Source organism: Ranitomeya variabilis, chromosome 4, assembly GCF_051348905.1.
Source record: "Ranitomeya variabilis isolate aRanVar5 chromosome 4, aRanVar5.hap1, whole genome shotgun sequence".
NCBI lineage: Eukaryota > Metazoa > Chordata > Amphibia > Anura > Dendrobatidae > Ranitomeya > Ranitomeya variabilis.
The window spans coordinates 150665250-150687184 of NC_135235.1; the positions used below are offsets into that span (position 1 = coordinate 150665250).

The 21935-nt window shown below is 45.6% G+C and overlaps 1 long non-coding RNA gene across 1 annotated transcript; it reads left to right on the plus strand.

The window, feature by feature from the left end:
• Positions 1–14805: 14805 nt before the first annotated feature.
• On the plus strand, positions 14806–16887 carry LOC143768528 (uncharacterized). Its single transcript, XR_013213925.1, has 5 exons — positions 14806–14962; positions 15865–15909; positions 16036–16086; positions 16210–16260; positions 16687–16887. It is a non-coding gene; the product is annotated as an uncharacterized LOC143768528 (long non-coding RNA).
• Positions 16888–21935: the final 5048 nt, after the last annotated feature.

Below are 21935 nucleotides of genomic sequence, written 5' to 3' on the forward strand. Positions count from 1 at the left end.
TGGGTGCGGCCCTTCACCGGGGCAATGTCACACACATGCCTTGTATGGCTCACGTTTTGAACCTGGTTGTCCAGCAACTTTTATCCCACTTTTTTCCCGGACTAGATGGGCTTCTGCAGAGGGCATGGTCGCTGTGTGCTCACTTCCGCCGTTCGCATCCCACTGCTCAACTACATACATCTCTATAGAAGTCATTGGGCCTGCCAGTTCACCGGCTGAAATGCGATGTGCCCACACGGTGGAATTCAACTCTGCACATGTTGCAGCGACTGTGGCAGAACCGACGAGCCCTGGTGCAATACGCTATGATGTTTAGCCTGGGCCAACAAGATCCAGAAGTGGGGCAAATCACGCTGCAGGAGTGGTCTCAGATCAGGGACCTATGCACCCTTCTGCACAGTTTTGAAATAGCGACAAAGATGTTTAGTGCTGACGATGCCATTATCAGCATGACTATTCCGGTGATTTACATGCTGGAGCACAGTATTCGGAGTCAGGTGATGGAACAAGAGGAGGAGGAGGAACAGGAGGAGTCATATGTGGAAGGGATAATATCTCCAAGGTCCAGACGGTTGGAAACACCAAGGCAGTTGGCGTTGGAGGCTGGGGGAGAGGAATTACCGAGGGAGCATGGCAGCAGCCAAACTGTTGAGGAGGCGAGGAAGAAGTGGAGGACGAACTGGCGCTGGGCATGGAAGACTCATCAGATGAGTGAGACCTTGATCAAATTTCTGTTGTGCGAGGTTGGGGGGAGAGGGCAGAGGAAGGAAGCATGATTCTCACCTCGCCGCCACCAAGACAACAAGGACTTGGTCCTCCTGGATGCGCAAGACACATGAGTACCTTCTTGCTGCACTACCTGCAACATGACCCTCGGATTGTCAGAATCCGAAGTAATGCCGAATACTGGGTTGCCACACTCTTAGATCCCCGGTAAAAAAGTAAATTTTGCTAAATAATTCCTGCCATAGAAAGGGATTCACGCATGCAGGAGTATCAGCAGAGGCTATTACAGAATCTAACATCGGCTTTTCCACAAAACACCAGTGGTGCACGTAGTGAATCTCTGAGTTCTAACTTGCCAACCATGGGACTATCGAGTCATCACTCAGACCATAACAGTAACATCGTATCTGGTGGTAACAGCAATTTTTTCCAATCGTTTCAACATTTTTTTTAGACCATCCTTGCAAGGCCACAGGAGACAAGAAGTCTGACGCACAGCCAATGCGCCCTCAATGTCTGTTTTGGCCACTAGGGTGCCCCTTCCCAAGTTATTGACCTGCCTGATTGCCTCGTCAAAGGAGGTACAGTACATAGTACTGTACTTGGTAACGCGTTGATGTTGTCGTTTACTGACCTGCCCCTTGGATATGACCAATGGTGGATTAGTCTGAATGTATTGGGTTCCTTTTTTGGCACAACTCCCAATGGGGCTACCACTACGTCTTTTAATGAAGGTGTTCTGAATGGACCCGCCGCCATTCTACCTAAAGATATTTTTTTTTTTGTCACTACGTCTGGGTGTTGGTAGGGTGATTTTAGATTTTTACTCCAACCTTTCTTGATTTTAGAAGGGCATGACATGCCTTTATCTGTGTCTCCTCCTCCTTTCACTCCTCCACCTCTTTTCTTTTCACATGACTATATGTAGCTGTGACTTTTCCATGTGTCTTCTGAGCACTTTGTCAGCTTTTGGACACCTTTTAATGTGTTTTCTATGTGTTTTCTATGTGTTTGTATGTATTTGTGTTTGCCTGCCATTGGTTTCAATGGGGTTCGACGGTGTTCGTTGAACGTTCGACAAACATTCGTCGAACACGCCCCAGTTCGACGAACCGAACCCGAACACTAGGGGGTGGCTCAACACTATCCATTATCCCAAAGAGGGAGTCCAGAGCACCATAAGGTATGATAGCAATATACTGTATATGTATATTTATTAAAAAAGAAAAATTGAAATATTACATGGTCATAAGTTTTCAGACCCTTTGCTCAGTATTGAGTAGAAGCCCCCTTTTGAGTTAGGACAGCCATGAGTCTTCTTGGAAATTGATGCAACAAGTTTTTCACACCTGGATTTGGGGATCCTCTGCCATTTTTCCTTGCAGATCCTCTCCACTTCCGTCAGGTTGGATAGTGAACGTTGGTGGACAGCCATTTTCAGGTCTCTCTAGAGATACTCAAATGGGTTTAGGTCAGGGCTCTGGCTGGGCCAATCAAGAATGGTCCCAGATTTGTTCTGAAGCCACTCCTTTGCTTTTTTAGCTGTGTGCTTAGGGTCATTGTCTTGTTGGAAGGTGAACCTTTGGCCAAGTCTGAGGTCCAGCACTCTGGAAGAGGTTTTCATCTAGGATATCTCTGTACTTAACCGCATTCATGTTTCCTTTAATGACATCCAGTCGTCCTGTCCCTGCTGCTGTAAAACACCACCATATCATGATGCTGCTACCACCACGTTTCACTGTTGGGATTGTATTGGGCAGGTGGAGAGCAGTGCCTGGTTTTCTTCACACATACCACTTAGAATTATCACCAAAAAAGTCTATCGTCGTCTCATCAGACGAGAGAGTCTTATTTCTCATAGTCTGGGAGTCCTTCATGTCTTTTTTAGCAAACTCCATGCGCGCTTTCATATGTCTTGCACTGATGAGATGCTTCTGTTGGGCAACTCTTCCATTAAAGCCTGACTGGTGGAGGGCTGCAGTGATAGTTGTCACGGTCATGGTGTGTGGAACCACTGTGCCAGGGACCACGGAGAGCCTGGAGCAGCGTGACTAAGCGATCACCTTACTGTTCACTAGAGCCTCTAATGGTGAGGTTAGACTTGGCTCCCAATGAAAACCAGGTGCCACTCCAGGACAGACCAACAGTCGCACAGCATCTGGACCCAGAAGGACAGACTGGATGGAGCAGCTGGCAGAGCTTGCATCAGAGTGAGTGCAGCAGACAGGATTTATGTCAGAGTGCAGCAGACAGGATTTGCATCAGAGTGCGGCAAGCAGGATTTGCACTTAAAGCGCAGCAGGCAGGAATTGCATTAGAGTGCAGCACTCAAGATTTGCATCCAAGTGCAGCAGGCAAGATTTGCATCCAAGTGCAGCAGGCAGGATTTGCATCCAAGTGCAGTAGGCAGGATTTGCATCCAATTACAGCAGAAAGGATTTGCATCCGAGTGCAGCATGCAGGATTTGTATCCGAATGCAGCAGGTAAGATTTGCATCCAAGTGCAGCAGACAGGATTTACACTTTGAGCACAGCAGGCAGGATTTAGACAGGACTTGCACTGGTATGCGACCTTGCACAATATAGATTGTAAACAGAAAGGTTGCTCAGGCACCTCACCAGTGGGGAGGAAGCAATATGTACACAATGTCCCACAGACATTGGCTGGAGTGCCTGCACGCGTGCCCTAAGGACATGGCTAGAGGACCAGTTGGAAGCATGCAGAGCATGGGAAAGGGAAGAACTGTCTGCAGCATGGGTGAGTGAAGAGACACTCCGAAGACCCGGCCTGTCAGGACAGGGATTCAGGGTGGTAGGTACCATGATTAAGACCTTAACAGGTCGAAACATGTTGGTCGTATCTAGTGTTGAGCATTCCGATACCGCAAGTATCGGGTATCGGCCGATACTCACGGTATCGGAATTCCGCTACCGAGATCCGATACTTGCCGCATATCGGATACCGGAATTGGAAGTTCCCAGGATTCAAACTGCACAAATTCAGCCAATGAGGAATGATTCCAAGTGTGGGCACATCCTGTTCAGCATGGTGGGCATGAAACTACTGGCAAGGCTGTGATTGGCTGCTGAAATGATGTCATGCTGCAGTTTAAAAGTCGCTGGCACCATTTTGCGCTCACTCTGCTGTGAATTCAGTTAGTGACAGGACGCTGTTTGCTGACTGAGGGCCAGTTGAGACAGCGATTTGCTTCATTGTTCTTTTCCAAGGCTAATTTAGCAACCGCTGTGTTCACCTAATAATCACCTTGCTTTTGCCTTGCAGCGCTGTTTTCACAGCGATCTGCAAGGTCTGTGTGTGTGTGTGTGTGTGTGTGTGTGTGAGTGCAGCCCACTCTCTAGTCTGTGTGCAGCCATAGGCCATAGCTGGTTGTATTCAGTTCAGGGAGGGTGGTTCACTGCCTCATACTGTTCTAATTTTTTTTTTTTTTTCAAGTAGTGCAGGCTGCTGCACATTTTTTCTAATAACTCCTATTAGTGACTTTCCACCCGTATCCAGCTAAATTGTGGAAAAACACTACATAGGATAACGTAGAGTAGTTTTTTTGGGCCTTGCAGCGCCGTTTACGGCTGTCTGCACGGTCTCCGTGTGACTGCAGCTCGCCCTGTAGTCTGTGTGCAGCCATAGCCGGTTGTATCCAGCTCAGGGTGCATCAGTGCGTCATACTGTAAAATCCATTTTCCTTTTTTTTAAGTAGTGCAGGCTGCTGCACATTTTTTCCAAAAATTCCTATTAGTGTCTTTCCACCCGTATCCAGTTAAATTGTGGAAAAACACTACATAGGATAACACAGAGGAGGTTTTTGGGGCCTTGCAGCGCCGTTTACGGCTGTCTGCACGGTCTCTGTGTGAGTGCAGCTCGCCCTGTTGTCAGTTCAGCCCCCACAAAATAAATAAATAATAAAGTTTGCCAAACACACCACTTTACAGTTGTGTAGGCCACATTAGCTCATTTTAAAGTCTAGTCCACACTTTAGAAAATTAGTGTTTCTTATACCTGTTAGGAGCTGTTCAGGAATAAGCACACAAAGCCGTTAGTACTTTTCTGCTTATCTTTATCAGTCAACCAAGATGAAGAAGGCAGGGAGTAAGGCACGTGGGCGTGGGAGCGGAGCAGGGAGAGGACATGGGGATTCTGTGCCTGCTGCGGGCACCGGTGACTCATCATCACCCAGTTTCAGCAGGGAACAGTTCTTCATGCGCAGCTTTGTCGTAGAGCGCCGTACACCGCTGCTGCATGAAGAACAAATTGAAGCCGTTGTCGGATGGATGGCAGCTAACGCATCGACTTCAATTAGTGCCACATCCTCTCAGACACAGAGCACTGGAGAGCACCCATCTGTCTCTTCACCACCTGCCAAATTGCCCAGGAAGACAGAGAGCCCAGGAAAGGAGCCGTCTCTACTTCTGTTCTCTGAATCTCTTGGCTTGGAAACAGGGGGCTAGCCAAGCAGCATTGGAGAAATGGAAGAAGAGGCAGTGTGCAGTGATGCCCAACAGCTTTTTCTCTCTGAGTCTGAAGAGGCGAGTGGGCCAGTGCCTCCGGTCACCACATCGCAGGACGCATCCGCTGATGTCACTCAGGTGTGACTTTCTGGTGCATGCTCTGCTGCTGAGACTACCCAGGAGGTGGCAGAGGGTAGTGTAGATGATGAGGTCCTTGACCCATCGTGGCGTGAGGGACAGGAAGGTGGTGGGAGCAGCTCTGAGGAAGAGATTCCCCGAATGGGCCAAAGAGGCTGAGGGAGGGGGAAGACTGCGGATCCTGTAGCCTCCACTTTGGCACCCGTTAGGAGCATGTCTCTTCCAAAAGCCAAAAAGGGCGCTCCCAAGACTTGCAGAGCCTGGTCCTTTTTTGACACAGTTGCAGATGACATATGCTATGTCAAATGCAAGGTGTGTCATCACAAAGTCAAAAGAGGGAGAAATGTCAGCAACCTCAATACCTCCAACATGTGGAAACATGTGCAGACCAGGCACGCGGCGGAGTTACAAAAACACACTGAAGAGCTAGGCCAACCAACAGCGGCAGCTACCACCTCTTCAGCTCGTGTTGCCTCTTCCTCCAGCTCACACGCAGCTGGTTCGGCTTCCTCCCAGGATCGCCATGGAAGAACCTCTGGCCCTGTTGTCCAGAGACCCACTGTAATTCCACCCGCAGCACCACGTTCCCAGTCATCCTCACACTCCCAGCCCAGTCTACAGCCATCGGTAGTACAGGCATGGGAGAAAAGGCGGCCTTTCTCGTCAAACCACCCACCAGCACAGGCTCTGACTGCAGGCATTGCCAAACTTCTGTCACTGGAAATGCTGTCATTCAGGCTGGTGGAGACTGACAGCTTCCATGACTTGATGTCATTGGCAGGCCCACAGTACAATGTGCCCAGCCACTTTTATTTCAGCAGGCAAGCCATCCCTGCCCTGCACAAGCATGTGGAGGGACACATAAAACACGCGCTACTGAACGCCATCAGTAGCAAGGTCCACCTCACCACCGATGCGTGGACCAGTCAACATGGACAGGGGCGATACCTTTCCCTCACTGCCCATTGGGTTAATGTTGTTGAGCCGGGTACAGATCGTGTGAGTGGTGCAGGACGTGTCCTGCCCACTCCAAGGATTGCAGGAATCCAGTCTGTATGCATTGACTCCTCCTCTTACACCAGTTCCTCAGAATCATTGCTGCAGGAGCCGTCACAGTCCACCTCCACATGGACCCGTGAACGTTTACCTGTTACGACCGACATGAGCACAGCTGTGGCCAAACGTCAACAGGCCGTCTTGAAATTAATTTCTTTGGGGAATCGAAGCCACACAGCGCAGGAGCTCTGGAATGCCATCAAGCAGGAGAGCGATGTGTGGTTTGTGGCAGCGAATCTCCAGCCAGGCATGTTAGTGTGTGATAATGGCCGAAATCTGGTGGCAGCTCTGGGCCTCGGCAACCTCACTCACATCCCATGTCTGGCACATGTGCTCAATTTGGTCATGCAGAGTTTTTTTGAGGGACTATCCAGATCTTGATGCACTGCTGCACAAGGTCCACCTAGAGTGTGCTCACTTGCGGCATTCCAGCACGGAAAAATCGCGCATTGCGGCTCTGCAGCGCCGATTCCGCCTTCCGGAACATCGCATCATATGTGACCTACCTACCAGGTGGAATTCCATGAGACATATGTTGGAGCGGTTGCGTGAGCAGCAGCAAGCAGTAATGGAGTACCAGCTGCATCAGTCGCAAAGAAGTCGCACTCCGCGCCGTTCAGACTTCACAACCACAGAGTGGGCCACTATGAAGGACATCTGCCAGGTTTTGCGTTCCTTCGATTATTCCACGCGGATGGCGAGTGCAGATGATGCACTAGTCAGCATGACTGTCCCCCTTATCTGCCTGCTTGAAAAATCACTGCAAGCACTAAGGGATGATGTTGTGGAAGAGGTGGAGGATGAGGATTCACCATTTCCATCATCTTCTGGACAGTCAGCGCCACGTGGTTCCTCACAAATGCGTAGGCAGGGGACACTTTGTGAGGAGGATGAGGAGGAGTCAATGGAGGAGGATGACATCCGTCCAGAGGAGGGAGTTACACAATTGTCCAGTAGTCAGTGGGTACAGCGAGGGTGGGGTGATGACGAGCGGGCAGAGATCACGCCTCAAGCAGGGGACAGCGTTTCTTGGCCAGTTGGCAGTCTGCAGCACATGGTGGATTACATGCTGCAGTGCCTGAGAAACGACCGCCGCATCGCCCACATTCTCAACATGTCTGATTATTGGGTGTTCACCCTCCTCGATCCTCGCTACCGGGACAATGTAGAAAGCCTCATCACACCGTTGAACCGGGAGCGAAAAATGCGGGAGTACCAAGACACACTGATGAATTCCATCATCTTCTCCATTCCAACTGAGAGAAGTGCTGCTAGTGCATTACAAAGCAGCTCAGTGCGTCCAGGCAGTGGAGGAGGCTCTGAACAAAGAGGGAGCAGAAGCAGTGCCTCTGCCCAAGGCAAGACCAGTATGGCCCAAATGTGGCACAGTTTTGTGTGCCCGCCACAAAAGTCTACACCATCACAGATTGCTCCAGTCAGCAGGAGGCAACGGTTCCGTCAGATGGTGACAGACTACGTCTTGCCCTCTTGCTGTACTCCCAGACGGCTCTTCCCCTTTCAAGTTTTGGGTCTCAAAGCTGGATACATGGCCAGAGCTAAGCCAGTATGCATTGGAGGTGCTGGCTTGCCCTGCGGCTAGTGTATTATCGGAACGCGTCTTTAGTGCTGCAGGTGGTGTACTAACTGACCGTCGCATGCGACTATCCTCCGATAACGTTGACCGGCTTACTTTCCTGAAAATGAACCAGGCCTGGATCTCGCAGGAATTTGCCACTCCTCTTCCTGATTAAATAATTAGGTGACTGTCTACAGTATCCAGGTCTCCTGTTGTGTTCATCTTTCTACCACCTGAACTTTAATTCCTGGGCTCCAACACCGCCAGTTGAGGATCAGAAGTGCGGTCTGCACAGTCAAAACATACGACCCAGTGTTATTGGGTGTCAGTAACGTCAGCTGATCCCCAGCTGTGTAGCCGGCAATGTGTCCTGCGACCGCCACGCTGACACAACAACTGAAATGTAAGGGAACCTGTCCCCCCCCCACAAGGCGTTTGTTACTGAAAGAGCCACCTTGTGCAGCAGTAATGCTGCACAAGGAAAAGGTAGCTATTTTTGTTTAGCTCCTTGCACACGCAGAACTTAACACTTATAAAATGTGTCCATTGATACCGTAAAACCGTCCCTGAGGTGGGACTTTCCTTCGTAATGTGACGCAGCACAGCCGTCGTACTTACCCCCTTGGCGCCGTGCACCGGCTCCTCAGCGTTGTTTGATTCTGTCCCGAATCCTGCGCTGTTATGTTATCCCTTGGCCAGGCACACTCAGCGCTGCCCCTCTTCTGACATCATTTGGTGTCAGGCTGACTGCGCCTGTGCGGCCGCGCTGGCCGAGATCCCGCCTCGCAGTGTCTGTGTTATTAAAAAACCCAAGTAATTTTAGAAATTTTATTGCCAGTATTTTCATGGCCCCAATCATTGTGTAACACTATATTTGCATTTCATTTGTTTCACCATAAAAGCAGGGTGGTGCCTTTTGTATTTCAGTATTTCATGTCTGCAATGTTGAAAATGCAATATTACTTCCTCTACGTATTAACAATGTATTAGAACATCCTTAGTATGAGAAGCAATAGTATGTAGAAAGATAGAGAAAATACTAAAAAAATGACACATAGTCTGACTAATCCATTTTAACCTTTAATCAGTCACGTACTTTTTATGCAGAGTCTCAGCATAACAACAGTGGTGAAAAAGAATGGACATAAAATGCTTTACTGAAATAAAGAGTAAATTGAACTGATTAACAGTTCTGATCTGCTTTGGCACACCTGCTTAAATTGTGAAATTGGAGATACGCTCATGCTTCACCAATATTTCTGGCAGGTGTTGCATTAGTCTTTTTGACTATGGTGGAATTTCTATTCAATAAAACCTGTTTTGGTTTTCCTCCTCTGTTCCCTAACCAAAAGCATCCCAGATGCTAAGGAAGATATTACACAGAGCAACTTTTTCAAATTTATTTCTTGAAAAATATGAAGTTAGCTTTTGTAATCAGAAGATATCGGGCTATAAGAGATTGAGGAACCAATTCTGGAGTAGGTGGAAGAGGTGGAGGTAGTGGTGTAGGTGAAATAGGCATATGAGGAGGAGATAGCCAACACTCTTTTTTTGTGAGCAGTAAAAACAGGCAGTATAATGATCATATACAGAAATAAAAATAAATAAAACCACGTAGCGCAGCATTATTACCCTCCTGAACCTGCAGCAAGCATTCCGATAATCCACTTGTCGCTGAAATAAATAATATAATAATAAAGAGTAGACTTGCACTAAGGTAGTTTCCTGCTCCAACTATCTTAGTGCAAGTTCACTCTTTATTTTCACAGTGTAATTATCTGCTGGCCACTCACTCTCTATACAGGTCGTATAATGCTCTGCACTTTTTTGGGATGAAAATAATGAGGAGATCATCAAATAGGAGATGAGGCAGTGTTACGGCTGGTGGTGGTGCAGCTGCTGCACGGAGAGAGAGCACAAGGTTGATCTGTTCCTGCTACGTGCCCAAAAGAAACACCTTTTGTAATTTGTAGGGCCGAGTATAGTTGGATTAGTAGTGAGGCCAGAACAAGTAGAAGTGGTTTTAGGTGGGTTAGTTGAGACTGCCTTCAGCCTTCACTTTGCCTTCCTCTCGGTCCACTGCTGATAGCGTAGATTTTGTACAGTGACCCATTGGTACGGCTTCCACCGCACCCCTTGCAAATCAGGAAAGCAGTCTGAGCCACAAGTTATGCGGCAGTCACTTCTGCTTTTTGATGACTCTGCTGGCTGTGGTTATGGGGCCATTCACTTGAGCCTGTAAGCACAAGTGGAAGAGATTGAGTGCACTGATGCCTAACTGGATGTTCTGTTGGAGGATGAGTATGTGGGAGGGGCAGTGCAAAACGGTCAACCACCGTAGTACATCTCTGATGATGATTTTATTGAAACACGGGTGCAAAAGTGCTGCAGCTTTCTGCTATGTGTAGACCAGCAATGAGGGCAATAGTGAGGACTGGGTGGAGCATCATGCGATGGATTATTATTACTAACTAGATGGTGGCCCGATTCTAACACATCGGGTATTCTAGAATATCTATGTAGTTTATTTATGAAGATTTCAGAATAATGCAATGAATACACAGGATTCGGCTGGCTGGGAGCGACCAATTAGTGAAGCGTGGTTCAAATCTCGCTGCAATTCGTGGCCGGACTGCACCTGTCGCTGATTGTTCGCGGCCAGCCGGCCGTGACCAATCAGTGAAGCCATGGCCAGCTGCAATTTTTTGAGGGCCCCGGGCAAAAGAGTCTCACAGCTCACGTAGCATATAACACAGCCCACGTAGCATATAACACAGCCCACGTAGTATATAGCACAGCCAAATAGTATATAGCAGCCATGTAGTATATAGCACAGCCACGTAGTAAATAGCACAGGCACATAGCATATAGCACAGCCACGTAGTATATAGCACAGGCACATAGTATATAGCACAGCTACATAGTATGTAACACAGCCACATAGTATATAGCACAGCCACATAGTATATTGCAGAGCCACGTAGTATATACCACAGCCCACGCAGTATATAACACAGCCCACGTAGTATATAGCACAGCCCACACAGTATATAACACAGCCCACAAAGTATATAACACAGCCCACATAGTATATAGCACAGCCCACGTAGTATATATCACACCCCACGCAGTATATAACACAGCCCACATAGTGTATAACACAGCCATGTAGTATATAGCACAGCCATGTAGTATATAGCACAGCCCACATAGTATAGAGCACAGCGACATAGTATATAACACAGCCAATGCAGTATATAACACAGCCCACTCAGTATGTAACACAGCCCACCAGTACATAACACAGCCCACATAGTATATAGCAATGTGGGCACCATATCGCTGTTAAAAAAAAGAATTAAAATAAAAAATAGTTATATTCTCACCTTCCGGCAGCCCCTGGATCCAGCCCAGGCCTTTAGCAATCTTCGTCGCGATGCTCCATTCCCAGTAATGCCTTGCAGCAATAACCCTTGATGATGTAGCGGTCTCGCGAGACCACTATATCATCACGGGTCGTTGCCGCAACGCATTCTTGGGACCGGAGCATCACGAGGAGCAGGATAGGCTGCCGCGGATGCCGAAAGGTGAGAATAAAATGTTTTTTATTATTTTTAACATTATATGTTTTTACTATTGATGCTGCATAGGCCGCATCAATAGTAAAAAGTTGGTCACACTTACAGGGTTAATGGCAGCGTTAACGGACTGCGTTACACTGCATTATGCAGCGGTGTAATGCAGTCCATTTAACGGACTGCTAAAACTCTATGTGGGCGCGGACTGTAGGGGACTATGGAGGGGGCACTGACTGGAGGGGAGTAGGGAGGGGCCAATTCGCGGCCAGACTGTGACTTTCGCTGATTGGTCGCACTCAGCCGGCCGCGACCAATCAGCAACGTGGGATTTCCATGACAGACAAACAGACGGAAGTGGAAAACAGACAGATGGAAGTGGACCTTAGACAATTATATATATAGATTTTTTAGAGCACCATTGATTCCATGGTGCTGTACATGAGGAGAGTTTACATACAAAACTCAAATAGAAATTACAATGAACAAACTAATAGTCACAGACAGGTACAGAGGGAAGGGGACCTTACACTTGTGGGCTTACATACTACAGGATAATGGGGAAGTAAACAGTAGGTTCGGAGTGGCAGCAGCTGTGGTATTGGTGAGGTGGCAATGGGGTCATTTTAGGCTTTAATCTGTTCTGAAAATAAAGGTTACAAGTTTCTCCTAAAACCTCCTAATGTAGGTGATAATCAGACTTGTTATGCCACAGAATTATAGAGGATGGGGGATACTCGGGAGAAGTCTTGCAGGCATTTGGATGAGGAATATATAATTGTGAATGAAAGACGGAGGTATTGGGAGGACCAGAGATTAAAAGGTGGAAGATATTGTCAGATTGGTTCAAAGTTATTTGGGGAAGACAGGTTGTGGAGGCCTTTGTAGGTCAGTGCTAGTAGCTTGAAGTAAATATATTGTGGAATTTGGAGAAAATAAAGGGATTTGTAGTGGGGAGACGTGGAAGAGTTGTGAAGATAGAAGCGGATTAGTAGAGAAGCAGAATTAAAAACAGGCTGGAGATGATGCAATGGGGGATGATGAGGTCCTTGACTTCACATGGCGTAAAAGTCATCCGCGTTAATAGGTTGGAGGAAGATGGTGGTGGCGGTCATGCTGCCACAGCTGCACAGCAAAAGAGGGAGCAGGGTGCAAAATCACCGAGGCCAATCTCTAGCCATAAAGTTGTCTGCTACTGCAGCCTGTAGTCAGCCCCTAGCCTTTTCTCTGTCCATGTTGCCTTCTCTTTTGCCTCTTCCTCCTACTCCGCTTTCTCCACCGTCTCCTCATCTGGCGTTCTCACCCTGCTGCTTGTCTATCTGCGATGCAGCACCAATTCTGTCTTTCTGCTCATCGCCTCATATACAACGTATGTACAAAGTGGAACTCCACCTTGCATATGCTGGAGAGACTGTGTGAACAGCAGCTTATGATAAGGAAGCATTAGCTGTAGCATGCACGAGTGAGTTGCTCACGGGTCCTGGGACCCATTGAAGCACAGCTAGCGTGAAATGGCTGTCATCCACAGAAGTTATCCGCTCCTCTCCCGCTGTACCCATGTCATACTAAATAAAGGAATGTTTTACCAGATGGTGAGTGCTACCTCTTTTCTCTGTTTTTCGACTACAATTGATTCATTTTTTGTGTGCAACCGAATTCCCTCAGTTGTGTGGTGTCCAGCCTACACCCAGGTAGATTTCAATCTCAGCTGAGAAAGTCAAAGAAGTACGTGACGGCAATACACCTCTTTTCTTACCACTTTAGTACAATGTTTGGGCAATCACCACCACCATCATCATTGTAATCAACAACTACGATCTGCTGTACTCTGAGTATGCCTACTTGTCCTTCTCCATCGCACCTGCAAATAACCATATCAGATCATGCGCTGAGGAAACAAATATATGGTCTCAGTCATCCACTCAGGCTAAGCACCCTGGTGGGTTTATGGTATCCAGTTGTTCTCTGAGCTACTGTGTAAAATCTATGTGGGCTTTGGTGAGAGAGGGCCCTGGTGGGGCCACTGCCATCTCACATTTAACTGGAAAGTATTGTGGAGCAGAGAACCACTGGCTCCCTGCATGTCTCCCCTTACTTGTCTCCCTGCAGCCAGTCCTCCAATCATCACTTCTGTCTTTTAATGTCTTTCTTCTGTAATTGTGCCAGGTCCCCATACACTTCTTGATGGGCCTTCTATTCAATACACTCCAGGAAATTAAATGGGGCTGAATACATGACATTGATGCAAATATGGAAGATAAATCACAAAAGAAAGAAAAGCCAATTGAAGGACCAATGGTGACACAAGAATAAAACAAGCCAAGGATAGCTGAGTGTAAGATTTTTTAAAAATCTTTCCACCTTTCTATAATTGCTGCAATATTTCCTAAAGTTCATGGAAATGGAGGCTGGCTGTACTACCTTTTTATTTGTAAATGTGATGCTAATTTGATTTACCTTGAAGCGATTTGCTCATCTTTCTAGCATATGATTAGAAAAAAAAGAGGGACTTTTGAAGTGCCCATGAGCCAAAAGGCACAAGCAATCTGCCCTAATTATAGAATACTAGCACATGAATCCATTCCCATATTCAGTTGATGTGCTAGGAGGCAAGTTTTGGAGAAAGAGTGATTATATTCTTAGTGACAGACAACTGTTTTAACTATCAATATGATAAAGAACTGTGTAGGAAATGGTTAGTAAAATAACTAATGTTGAGGGAGCATGCTTGGATATCGTGTTATCCAAGCATGATCGTGTGTTATTCGAGTATCTCGGGCGTGCAATATGTTCAAGTCCCCGAGGATGCGTGTTTCAAGGCTGTTGGATAGCTGCAACACATGCCGGGATTGCCTGTTTTTTTAAGCAATCCCGCACTTGAAGCATGCAACCTTGAATATATTACTTGAGCAAGCCCAAGATACTCGGATAACACCCGAGCATGCTCGGAAAACACAATATCAGAACACACTCACTCATCACTAAAGATAACATATTTCTCATTTATTTGTAGATCGCAATGTAATTAAATGCTGTGCTTATTCGTGAGATGCTTAAAATACTTTTCACAATGATAATACATTTCAACACTGGAAGTGTGACAAATGGAAATACAAGAAACTCCACCTTGTTTTTCAGGAAAAGAAAATACGAAATACAAATATGATATTACCTGATACACAGAGTTGCAGAATAATTGAATGAACGAGTAATGGTATTTCCTAATTGTTTTTTCATACCTCTCAAACATATAAAAGCCACAGAGCTGGAAGAGACTGAATATTCAACTGGGAAAGCCATTTGCTTCAACTTATTTCCTACATCTGACTTATCAAACTCTTCAAGAGAATCATGTCTGAAGTGAAGGGACAACAGAAGAAATGCTGCCCAGAGCCTTGCCCACCACCCCAACAGCAATGCCGAGATCGTAAGTGCCTCACCTGTGGTCTTTTTTTCATTTTAATTATTAGAATGTTTCTAATAATTTTATGTTGTTATTATGTTGGCACTGGCAGAAGAATCTTAGAACTTTAGGTGATACGCTTTTATATGTTGCTTTAAAAGGATGTGTACATTGATTAAACTTTGAATAAATCAATAGTATATGCGATTTAAGAAATGTATGTATATTATGAGATAAATTATCTTCCTTCCCCACTTATCAGACACTTTTTCCCCTCCATCCTGCCTTCTAAACTTACCATCTACTGTGAGAAACCAACTCAAGTCTGTCTTGCTCAGAAGAGATGGGCTGCATGTGTCATGTGACCTCAGATAATTATCATCAATGGAGATTGAAGGAGGGAAAGAGAAGTGAACAGCGGGGAAGGGAAAGACAGAGGGAGATGGAAAAACATTTTGCAGTGCTCTATAATAAGTATTTTACCTCACATCAGAATTTGATTCAGTTAAAAAATGGTCAGCTCCTCTGTATATTGTCCTCATATTGCTGCAGTTTTTATCTGAAAGCTAAGAAATTATTGAAGGTCAGGCAATCCCCTCTATCCTGCGCTTTCTGTGGGAGAAATTAGTGAAGCTGGTCTGCTTCACAATATATCAAATGACTGCAAATTAAAGATAGAGCTTTCATAAGGGAAAACTGATGAGAATATAGGCTATAATTCACATATTAATTCACATAATGGCCAGAGATTGTTATTACTCATTTACATATAGGACACCTTATTCTGAAATGTTTCTTGAAAGCACAGTTACCTTTCAAACTCAAAGTATGCATGTCTCTAGTTTTTTCATCAATTCTACTAAAAATATGAGCAGTGCTGAGTTTTTGTTCCAAACAGACTGAAATATTTATCTTATCTATTTCAGCTTGCAAACCAGTGTGTCCTGAGCCAATATGCCCTTCTCCTCAAGGTAAAACAGAATATTAATACCTGTCAAAAATACTTATGGATTCACATTTTGATCCTTATTATTAGAAATAAAGCTACACAATCTATTTGTATCCTGAAAACGTTTTTTATATTCATTTTTTTTCAGTATGTGTGCCTGTGCCAGTGTGCCCTGAACCAAAGTGTCCTCCTCCTCAAGGTAACACATTATATTAGTATTTGTGAATATATATTTATAGATAAAAGCATGATTCCAATTATTTGAGATTAAGCTACAAAATCTATTAAAATAATGAAACTTTCACTATGTACATTTTTTTAGTGTGTGTGCCAGTGCCTGTGTGCCCTGAACCAAAGTGTCCTCCACCTCAAGGTAAAATATTGAACAAATATTTTTTGCTTCTTTTCTTAAGCAATTTTGGTAATTAATTATTTTTATTGTTGTTTTTATCTGCATTAGAAAGTAGTCAAATAGAGCAATATAGCATATTCTACCACTTGGGGCAATTAATGGAAGACTAAAAAGCCATTCTAAGTTGGCATATGACATAGTTGAAGTTCACACATATTAATATCAGTTGCAAAAATGTGTGGAACTTTCCCATTTATCTGAATACTGTTGGCAGAAATTAATTTCTGTACAGCAGAAATAACCCCATTCAGTTTTACAGAAAGCACTTTAGATAGAAGATAGTTCCAGAGAATTTGCTAAATTGGCAAAATTTATACTACACTTTATTTATAGGATTACATTTAAAATAGTGCAATGATTTGCAATATTTTTTCCTCTTCTTTCTAGTGCAATATAAACCAGTCCAACAATGTCAACAGGACAAGAAATGTGTAAAGAAGTGAAGATATGAAAACCTCAAGACAAATAAACTTCAATAGCCTCCCTGCATACATTAAAATCTGCTTAATAACAGAGAAATATCTGCATTATAAATAATAAAAATGTTATGATGATAATAAAGTAATAAATTATCATGAAAATAAAAAATTGTGGGTCACTTATTCAAGAAAAGTGTAGTGCTAGAGGGCTTGTCCATTTAGGGGGACAGTTTTTTTCTGTATTATATTAAATATTTTTGGTGAAAAATCATTTTCACAATTGGGTTCCATTTCAATTTTTGCATTGTTTGACTTTTACAGGGTTTTCATTTCCCAGAACATTCACGATTAATGTAGTAAGTGGCCATAAATCAGTGAGCTCACTGATGGATTCTCATTTGATGAGGAAGGTCACTTTCTCTTAGGCCCCTTTCACCGGTCATGATGTTATCCATGTCTATGTGTCTGTGTGCTCGTGTGTAATGTCCATGTGCCATAAGTGTGCCATCCGTGTGCACCATCAGTGTGACACGTACTGGCATCTGGGAAAAGCAGCATGGTTTATGCTGTTGCCAGGTGCTAGGTGCTGAATCCAACTCTCATCATCATCACCTGGTCTCCCTGCAATCAGCGCTGATGAGAGTTGTAGTCATCACCCGCCATCTGTGAATAGTGCCCATTAAATAAATGAATCAAAAAATGGCATGGGGCTCCCCTTAATTTTCCTAACCAGCTGAGGGAAAGCAGACAGTTGGGGGCTGTTGCTATTTTTCTGGCCAGGGGCCAATAGTCATAAAGGTTCCAAGTCTATTAATAACAGCTCACAGTTGTTTGCTTAGCCTTTACTGTTAGTAAATGGGGACTTCAAAAAAATTACGTGGGGCCTTCCCTTTTATTAATAACCAAAAAGGGCTAAACAGACAGTTGTGGGCTGATATATATAGATTGGAAATGTATCATGGATATATTGGCCCCCTCCTAGTCTAAGAATACCAGTCTTCAGCCGTCCCAGAAATGGCACATCCATTAAATTTTGGGGCTTAGCCTCAGCTTTTCTCACTATCCCTGGTGCCTTGGCAAGTTGGGCGATAGTTTTGTGGTTGATGTAATCTGCTTTATGTCCCCTGACATCGAGCCGAGAGGTTAGTAATGGAGAGGTGTCTATCACACACCCCTATTACTAACCCTGTAGTCAAAATTAATAAAGACACACAGAGAAAAGTGCTTTAATTGCACAAATCACTCCTTGACATTTACCTTCTTTTACTAGTTTATTAACATAAAAATCAAAATAAAAAATCAAAGTAATCTTCACCTGTCTTTTATCTTTAGTTTAATTAATGTGTAAAAAGTGGTAATTGTCAGGAAGTGATTTGTACAATTAAAGGACTTTCTCTGTGTGTGTCTTTACTAATTTTCACTACTAGGGTTGAGCGACTTTCATTTTTTTAAGATCGAGTCTAGTTTTGTGAAACCCGATTTAGTCCAGAGTCGAGTCGAGTGAAGTCGGCCGATTATCGCTAAAAGTCGGGGATCGACCGAAACACGAAACCCAATGCAAGTCAATGGGGAAGCATAGCCGGCAGTGAGTGGAGGCCAGGAAAACACCTACAGTGCATATTTTACTGCCAAAAACATCCATTCTTGTTTTCTGAAGCTTGTCAATCTTAATTAACTTTATAATAATAGTTGGGCACTGGAAATTGGGGGTCATTTGGCAAAAGTTGTGGGGGTAGGGCTGGTTCAAGGTTTTAGTGGGCCCAGGAAACATGGACTACGTCATGGCGGTGGAGCAGGGAGAGGTAAGTATTTCAACGTTGCAAGTGCTGTGATCCTGAGCAAGCAGGGGGGGCCCACTCGTTCGCATTGGCACTGGCACAGGGCCCCTCAAAGTACGGCGGTGTGTTTGCATGGCGGGGGCGCCTCCCACCAGCAGCGACACTTTTGCGTACTCTGAGTGGCCCTGTGCCAGTGACGTCGCCAACGAGTATGCCCCCCCACCTGATGAAGGAACCTGCACTTTCATCTGCACCTTCCTCTTTGTCCCTGTGTAAGGTGGTATAATATGCGGGAAGGGGAACCTTACTTTCAGCAGGGTCAGATTCTGGCTGTGTAGAGTACAAGGGGAATGTAGTGGTCTAGGTCAATGTACCAGCAGACTCATCTAGCAGTGGCTGGGCAATGGGCAGGATGATGAGGAAACAGATATAGGGCCAAAGAATAAAGTAGGCTAAATGCAGATCAAAATTGGTAACAGGACTAAACAGGCGGCATTGCTTTGTTCAGTGGAGTAGCAAACCCAAGAGCAGCAGACACTGTTTCAAGGGCCTAACCACACTAGTAGGCCAAATGCAGTTTAATATCTGATAGTATAGGCCGAAAGCCAGAATGTGGAAGCTCAGCTTTGTTCAGTTGAGGACAACACCAGGGAGGGGCAGACACCGTTAGTAGGCCCTAACCACCATTTTGTTTTTTAAAAAACACTTAATGAGAGCCAGAAGGTTGAAGCTCAGCTTTATTCAGTTGAGAGCAACACCAGGGAGGGGCAGACACCGTTAGTAGGCCCTAACCACCATTTTGTTTTTTAAAAAACACTTAATGAGAGCCAGAAGGTTGAAGCTCAGCTTTATTCAGTTGAGGGCAACACCAGGGAGGGGCAGACACCGTTAGTAGGCCGGAACCAGCAATGTGTTTAAAAACAGCAGTTAATCAGAGCCAGAAGGTTGAAGCTCAGCTTTATTCAGTTGAGGGCAACACCAGGCAGGGGCAGACACCGTTAGTAGGCCGGAACCACCATTTTGTTTTTTAAAAAACACTTAATGAGAGCCAGAAGGTTGAAGCTCAGCTTTATTCAGTTGAGGGCAACACCAGGCAGGGGCAGACACCGTTAGTAGGCCGGAACCAGCAATGTGTTTAAAAACAGCAGTTAATCAGAGCTGGAAGGTAGAAGCTCAGCTTTATTCAGTTGAGGGCAACACCAGGGAGGGGCAGACACCGTTAGTAGGCCGGAACCAGCAATGTGTTTAAAAACAGCAGTTAATCAGAGCCGGAAGGTAGAAGCTCAGCTTTATTCAGTTGAGGGCAACACCAGGGAGGGGCAGACACCGTTAGTAGGCCCTAACCACCATTTTGTTTTTTAAAAAACACTTAATGAGAGCCAGAAGGTTGAAGCTCAGCTTTATTCAGTTGAGGGCAACACCAGGCAGGGGCAGACACCGTTAGTAGGCCGGAACCAGCAATGTGTTTAAAAACAGCAGTTAATCAGAGCCGGAAGGTAGAAGCTCAGCTTTATTCAGTTGAGGGCAACACCAGGGAGGGGCAGACACCGTTAGTAGGCCCTAACCACCATTTTGTTTTTTAAAAAACACTTAATGAGAGCCAGAAGGTTGAAGCTCAGCTTTATTCAGTTGAGGGCAACACCAGGCAGGGGCTGACACCGTTAGTAGGCCGGAACCAGCAATGTGTTTAAAAACAGCAGTTAATCAGAGCCGGAAGGTAGAAGCTCAGCTTTATTCAGTTGAGGGCAACACCAGGGAGGGGCAGACACCGTTAGTAGGCCCTAACCACCATTTTGTTTTTTAAAAAACACTTAATGAGAGCCAGAAGGTAGAAGCTCAGCTTTATTCAGTTGAGGGCAACACCAGGCAGGGGCAGACACCGTTAGTAGGCCGGAACCACCATTTTGTTTTTTAAAAAACACTTAATGAGAGCCAGAAGGTTGAAGCTCAGCTTTATTCAGTTGAGGGCAACACCAGGCAGGGGCAGACACCGTTAGTAGGCCGGAACCAGCAATGTGTTTAAAAACAGCAGTTAATCAGAGCCGGAAGGTAGAAGCTCAGCTTTATTCAGTTGAGGGCAACACCAGGGAGGGGCAGACACCGTTAGTAGGCCGGAACCACCATTTTGTTTTTTAAAAAACACTTAATGAGAGCCAGAAGGTTGAAGCTCAGCTTTATTCAGTTGAGGGCAACACCAGGGAGGGGCAGACACCGTTAGTAGGCCGGAACCACCATTTTGTTTTTTAAAAAACACTTAATGAGAGCCAGAAGGTTGAAGCTCAGCTTTATTCAGTTGAGGGCAACACCAGGCAGGGGCAGACACCGTTAGTAGGCCGGAACCAGCAATGTGTTTAAAAACAGCAGTTAATCAGAGCCGGAAGGTAGAAGCTCAGCTTTATTCAGTTGAGGGCAACACCAGGGAGGGGCAGACACCGTTAGTAGGCCGGAACCACCATTTTGTTTTTTAAAAAACACTTAATGAGAGCCAGAAGGTTGAAGCTCAGCTTTATTCAGTTGAGGGCAACACCAGGCAGGGGCAGACACCGTTAGTAGGCCGGAACCAGCAATGTGTTTAAAAACAGCAGTTAATCAGAGCCGGAAGGTAGAAGCTCAGCTTTATTCAGTTGAGGGCAACACCAGGGAGGGGCAGACACCGTTAGTAGGCCGGAACCACCATTTTGTTTTTTAAAAAACACTTAATGAGAGCCAGAAGGTTGAAGCTCAGCTTTATTCAGTTGAGGGCAACACCAGGCAGGGGCAGACACCGTTAGTAGGCCGGAACCAGCAATGTGTTTAAAAACAGCAGTTAATCAGAGCCGGAAGGTAGAAGCTCAGCTTTATTCAGTTGAGGGCAACACCAGGGAGGGGCAGAAGCCGTTAGTAGGCCCTAACCACCATTTTGTTTTTTAAAAAACACTTAATGAGAGCCAGAAGGTAGAAGCTCAGCTTTATTCAGTTGAGGACAACTTGAATTAGGGACTGCATACAGACTTAGCAGGCTGTCCCCTGTGTGGACCATGCATCCAATACATTAACCCATTGAGCCACAAAGGACACGTAACCTTCCGTGGCCATGCCTACAGGTCCATGTGTCTGTTGTCAGGTGTACCTTTGTCAGTGTAGGCCTATTGGAAGGAGGGACCGCAGACAGGCTTCGAAGGCCTAACACAATAAAATGGGCTGGCTGTAGGCACTTTAAAATTGGTTCCAGGGGTACACGGGCAGCAGTGGTCTGGTCAGTGGAGGCCTAGTGGAAGGAGGGACCGCAGACAGGCTTCGAAGGCCTAACACAATAAAATGGGCTGGCTGTAGGCACTTTAAAATTGGTTCCAGGGGTACACGGGCAGCAGTGGTCTGGTCAGTGGAGGCCTAGTGGAAGGAGGGACCGCAGACAGGCTTCGAAGGCCTAACACAATAAAATGGGCTGGCTGTAGGCACT